Source organism: Seriola dumerili, unplaced genomic scaffold (assembly GCF_002260705.1).
Source record: "Seriola dumerili isolate Sdu_G_001 unplaced genomic scaffold, Sdu_1.0 BDQW01000149.1, whole genome shotgun sequence".
Classification (NCBI taxonomy): domain Eukaryota; kingdom Metazoa; phylum Chordata; class Actinopteri; order Carangiformes; family Carangidae; genus Seriola; species Seriola dumerili.
In genome coordinates, this window is record NW_019174404.1 from 19454376 (window position 1) to 19460625 (window position 6250).

A 6250-nucleotide genomic window follows, 5' to 3' on the forward strand; every position below is an offset into this window, starting at 1 on the left:
AATGTTCAGTTTTTTGCTGATGATGCAATTTTATCCCCCAGGATCCACCCCAGCCCTGGCCCTGAGTCGTCTTCAGTCTGCTTTTGATTACTTCCAACTGTCTCTCCTTTATCACAGACTAGTCTTAAATGAGGAAAAAACCAAGCACATGGTTTGCTCCACCTCCAGCAGTGACTCTGACCGTCCTGCCATTAAAACGTTAAATGGCATTCATATTGCTCTTACTGATTCATACAAATACTGAGGAATTTGGCATTCAAGGCCCATATTCATTCAAAAATTAACAATATAATTCAAGGAGGTCTGTCTTCTTCCAGCTGTAAAACTATTGTGCAGTCAGCCTCTCTGTATCACACCGTGGGTCGGACCTCCTTACACTCAGGAAGAAATAGACATATTATTCATTTATAAAGCTCTGCTGTTATAGCTTAGACACTACCTCTCATCTCTTTTCTGATTTAAATCTAGTATCCACAGAACATGATCCAGAAACTACTTAACCTTCGATATCCCCATTGGCAGAACTGGTTTCAGGTACTATGCACCATTTAAATGGAATGAACTGCAAACTGTCTTCAAACTAGAGTCTCACATTTCCCTCAGTGATTTTAAAGATTTATTATTCGACTATTGTGCATGTTTTCTTAATGCTTTGTTTCTTGTGTAGTTGTGTTGTCTTTGTGATTGCTTCTTGTTCTCACATCTCCCTTTTAAAAGAGATTTTAATCTCCATGAGATAAAGATGAAAAAAAAATAAAAAAATAAAAAACAAAACTTTGTCCAATACTTTGAGTTATGACCAAATACAGTGGTAAGAAAAATGAAGTGAAGTAAGTTTATGTATAAACTTGAAATTCATTTCAGTTAAAATTATGAGCAAAAAAAATCTATTTGAACTAATAACACACAAATCATTGTATTGTTCTTGTCCATATTGAAAACATAATTCAAACATTAACAGTATAGGTTGGTAAAAGTATATGAACCCCTGAGCTAATCACATTAACAGAAGCTAACTTGAGTCATGAGTTATCCAACCTGGAGTCCAGATTGGAGCTGTGGGTTAGAGCTTCTTTGACTTAAAAAAAAAAACATTTTGAGTTTGTTATTCACAAGAAACATCTGCTGATGTGAACCATGGCTCACAAAAAAAAAAAAAAAAAAAGATCTCAGAAGGCTTGGGATGAAGAATTGTTGATTTGCACAAAGCTGGAAAGGGTTTCAGAGTAATCTCAAAGAGTTAAGATATTCATCAGTCCACAGTCAGACAAACAGAAGTGATTTAGTTCTGTGGCTACTCTCCCAGTAAGTAGGCGCCAGTTAAGACGACTCCAAAGGAACAGCACAGATGCTCAGTGAGGTAAAAAAAAAAAATTAAAAAAGGGTAACAACTAAAGGCTTAAAGGAATCACTGGAGCTGGTTAACTCTGGTTATCTCTGTTCATGAGTCTACCACCACATGCAAATCATAATGCAGGCATGGTGCATGTTGTCCATGGCAGGATGCCATGGAAAATTGTTTTGTGGACCGGTGAAACCAAGGATATTTTTTTTCTCTTTTATTATCATTATTTGACAGAGACAGTGCAGAAACAGGAAAGGCGGGGTAGAGAGAAAGGGAGCAGATGACATGCAGCAAAGGGCCCAGGCTGGAGTTAAGCCCAGGCCACTGCAGTCAGGACTCAGGGTTAATATATTTGCTACCAGAGCACCCTGAAACTATGGTTGAATTGTTTGGGTAGAACATGAAGCGCTATGTATGGTGTAAAGTATGGTGGAGGGAGCATCATGATTTCAGGCTTTGCTGCCTCTGGACCTGGACAGTTCAACATCATTGAGGAGAAAATTAATTCCCAGTTTGTGAAGGTCTCTTACCTCTTAAGGTCAAGGTGTCTGTCCAGCTGCTGAAGCTCAGTGGAAGCTGAGTGATGCAGCAGGACAATAACCCTGAACATCAACTTATATCTATAAGAGAATTACTTAAGACGAAGAAAAAAATCCATCTCCAGTCAGGTCCAGTCAGAGTTAATCTAGTAGCGATGCTGTGGACTGACCTGTAGAGAGCCGCTCTCATCAGGCATCCTGAGGATCCGTCTGAGCTGGAGCAGTTCTGTGGGAAAAATGCTCCAAACTTCTTCTTGGTCTGATCAGCAGATACTGGAAGAGCTGGTTTGAGGTTATTGTGCCAAATGAGGTTCGATTAGTTGTTAAATCCAAGGGTTCACTTACTTTTTCCACCAGCACTATGAATGTTTAACCCTTGTGTGGTGTTCAGGTCTGTGGGACCCGTTTTCATTTTTTATCAAAAGAAATATTATATGATTAAGTATTTTTTCAAACCCAGACTCATTGGCCTTGGCTCATTTTCTGTGAAGAATATTTATCAGAACACATTTTCAATGACCACACATTGTACACCCCCCTACACATTTTATATTAACCATACAAGTATATGCTGTTTACTGTATATTGCTTGTAATTGGGATGAAGTAAACATCTGTTAAGTATTTTAACAGAAAATTGTTTGATTGTGTTGAATTAAACCCCAACAAATGCAGCGGGTCCACCAGACCCGCCAACACTGGCTGAGTAACAAAAATATGAACATCACACAAGGGTTAATAGCTATGTTCAATAAAGACATGAAAAAGGCACATTGTGTTTGTCAGATCACGTCTCAAGCCAGGTCATTCAAAAAGTGTTCACATACTTCCAGCCACTTTTTCTACAAGACAACCTCCGTTGTACTCTCTCTTTAGAGCTGATTAGTAAATGTTAGCTTGCTTCATTATACTAAGATGGTGGACATTCTAAACTTTATACCAGCTAAACATCAGCATTTAGCCAAATGCACCACTGTACAGCTTAACATAACAGAGTCACTGATATGGCTGTGGACACAACAGTTAAATTGCACTTGTCCTTATTTATTAAAGGACAGCACCAATGTTTGTGCAGGTAAAATGTTATATTGTGTTCAGTCTCATGTATTTCTAGACGTTCCTGTTCGGAGCAAGAGCATCTTGGTGGAGGAAATGTATGCAAATAGCTGCTGCTGCACCTGGTTTATCATCAGACTGACCCCTCCAGCACAGGAAACTGACTCCCAAATTTAATGTCAGAGAAAAGCAGGTGTAAAAACCCGCTGCACTGTTTTATCAGACGCAAATGGAAAGAGAGACTAAAGTCGGATAAAGTTTATAATTGAGAGAGAGAAAAATGAAAAGATGCCTAACTAAAATGAAGCTGTTCCACCGCGGCTCTCCACTCAGCACCACTTTGCCTTTTTGTTTCAAAAACACTGAACAAACCAGAAGAGTTTAAAAGGTTTATCCATAAATTTCCCTCACTGATTTTTTTTCATGCGTCATTAAACCACTGATCTTTTTGTGAGGCTTACAACATCAGACTCTTTATCTAACATTTCCTCTTCAACCAGTCCTCTAGGTTCAGCAGCAGAAAACACTTTTCCTTTTGTGCTCCATTGCTCTAAAGACGTACACAAGCCCAGCATCAGGTCTTATTTAGCAGCACTTTAGTCAGGCAACCTGCAGCTGGGCTCATGTTCATCTTTAGTCTTGGTAAGTAACTCGCTAAACTGAAACGAAATTCTGTGACCTTGGTGGTAATTGGGGACCGGCTTAGTAAATACACATTTGGTTTAAACTGATATTCTCACCTGCTCACACACACAAATCTAAGAGGATAATTCAGCCACTGCTGAGAAAGTTGTTTTTTTTTTTTGTTTGTTTTTGATGTTGCTGTCGGATCACTTCTCAATACACACCTTTATTTTGTCTTTTGAATGATTTGAATATGTTCTTTATCATAACAGCACAAAGCCCAATAATAACAACCCTCCTACATTCAGCATCCAGCGGTCATGTTCCTCCTGAGCCGACAGCAGGTGCGTATCGCTGTCTTATCATGTAACGCTTGGCCCTTGTGCAGATTATATTTACTCTGTGCTGCCGTAAGCACCTTGCCTAACAGATTATATGAATTAAGACGTTATTATGGGCTCTGGCCAGGAGCTGCATGTACCGATGATTTGTAACAAGGGCAGTGCTGAGGTGAGTCAGCAGCAACTGGCCTGATTACAGCAGCTGGACCTCAGGAGGAAAACCCTTGGCTCATCCGCGGTAAACAAAGACAATAAGGGAGCAAGGACACTCTAAAGCAGCAGTCTCAGCTCGGATAGACGTAATCAGTAATGAAATCCAAAGCACATGAGATCATTTGTGTGTTTGTGAGATGTCGCAGGAAGAGAAAACACAGAAGAGCCAGTTTGGTTCATAGGAATTAATCAATATTTTATATTCTTTTGTAGCAAAATCTTTTCACACAGAAACAGTTTTTTTTTTTTTGTTTGTTTTCTCCTAGAACCTCAGGTGAGAATCATGACTATGTCGAGTCAAGTACACACTTAAATGGCATTCTCAGTTAGCAGACTAGAGAGGATCTTTACATGATGCCACGAGCAGAGACAACAGGTTAAAGGGTCCGTTCACCCAAATTACAAAAAAATAACAGATCTTTTTCATTTACCTCTGGTGGAATCTAACATCACGATCGTCTTCGTTTCATTTGGTCAGGTTTTGAGGTATCTGTCTTTGAGATTGTCGCCTCCACCCCAGCATAATGGAGGCGGATGGATGCAGTGAAAAATATCCCATTACCCAAAGTTGTGGAGAGTTTTGACTGGATACACACAGTATTTGGTACTGGGACCAAATCATTGGTCTTTACATAGGATTTGTTGACAATTCGAAAAATATATAATATGAATATAATATTGCCATCCTTATCTTTTAATGTGTTTACCTGCATTAATGCAGACATCATATGAATATCCAATATTGCCTTGGTGATTTGCAAAATTGCCCAGGACCTAATACAGCCAGATATATTAAAGGGACAGCTACTATGATATAAACATTATGACAAAATATTGTCATATCGTATTTTCATATTGCGGTTAATTGGAGACTCTAAAGTGCCCATAGGTGTGAATGTGAGCATGTATGATTGTTTGTCTCTGTATGTCGGCCCAGTGAAAAACTGGCAACCTGTCCAGGGTGTACCCCGCCCTTGCCTAATGTGAGCTGGGATTGGCTTTAGCCCCCCACCCCACCCCCACAACCTTACAAGGATAAGCAGTATAGATAATGTATGGATGGATGGATGGATGGATTATGATATTGGACACCCTAACCCCTCTATATTGAAGGAAAAGGTAAAAATCTCATAGATGCACATCTTAAAACCAGAGCAAAGAAAACCAAGATCATCTACATGGTGGGTACAACTAGAGGTAAGAAGGACAATCAGCTTTTTTTTTTTTTTCAATTTGGGTGAACTGACCCTTTAAAAACAGCAAGTCATCCTCTTCCTTCTACCTGCTGTAACATGTAAAATACCCTCCCAGTGAGCCAACTAACAATGGCCAAGTTGGTACACCACAGAAAAGCACCTTCTCACGGTTTGCTTCACATGAAAATAAAAGTACTACTGTACGATTTTTCCCGCTTTTACATTCTCACCCAGTTATTGTACAAAAAAAATGCCAATATACATAACAGTACACCTAGGGAAGAAAACAATAATAATAATAATAATAAAAAAAACCAAAACAAAACATGATGAACACCCCACATCTTCAAATGCAGCAGAGACCAACAGGGTATTAAGAAAGGCATCAAAATGTGTGCGGACGTCTTGGTTGATTACTAATCTCAACAGCCACTACTTTATAGTATTTTACAGCCCGGTATGACAGAGGATGAAAGATAAATGATTGTGCTGATGAATCAATTCAAACGATACATAAACCAACCACGGTTATGCATGTGTTACCAAATCGAGTTTTCAGCTGTTTGGCCCTTAATAAGTTATCTTCCTCCCCCTTTTTCTCCACTTAATGTCCTCCCTGAAGCAGCATAATGACCTTTATCAGGCTAATAAACATCAATTTGGACTCTGCTATTTAACCTGGCTAAATGAGTAATTGTCGTACTCTCTTGTTTGTGTTGCCTAAAGAGAATTAGCTGAATAATACGTCCCGCTGTGCGTTTCAGCGAACGATTAAAAGGGGGCCTGATGGATTTCAAAGACCATTCATGTCTGGCTACTGTAATATGTGCTGATAGCATCTGAAACCAAACCCTGAGAGAACACTCTGTTTACATCAATGGCCTCTTCGCCTACAGGGACCGCTGTCGCCAGTGCTACCCAGTGGGGGGGGGGGGGG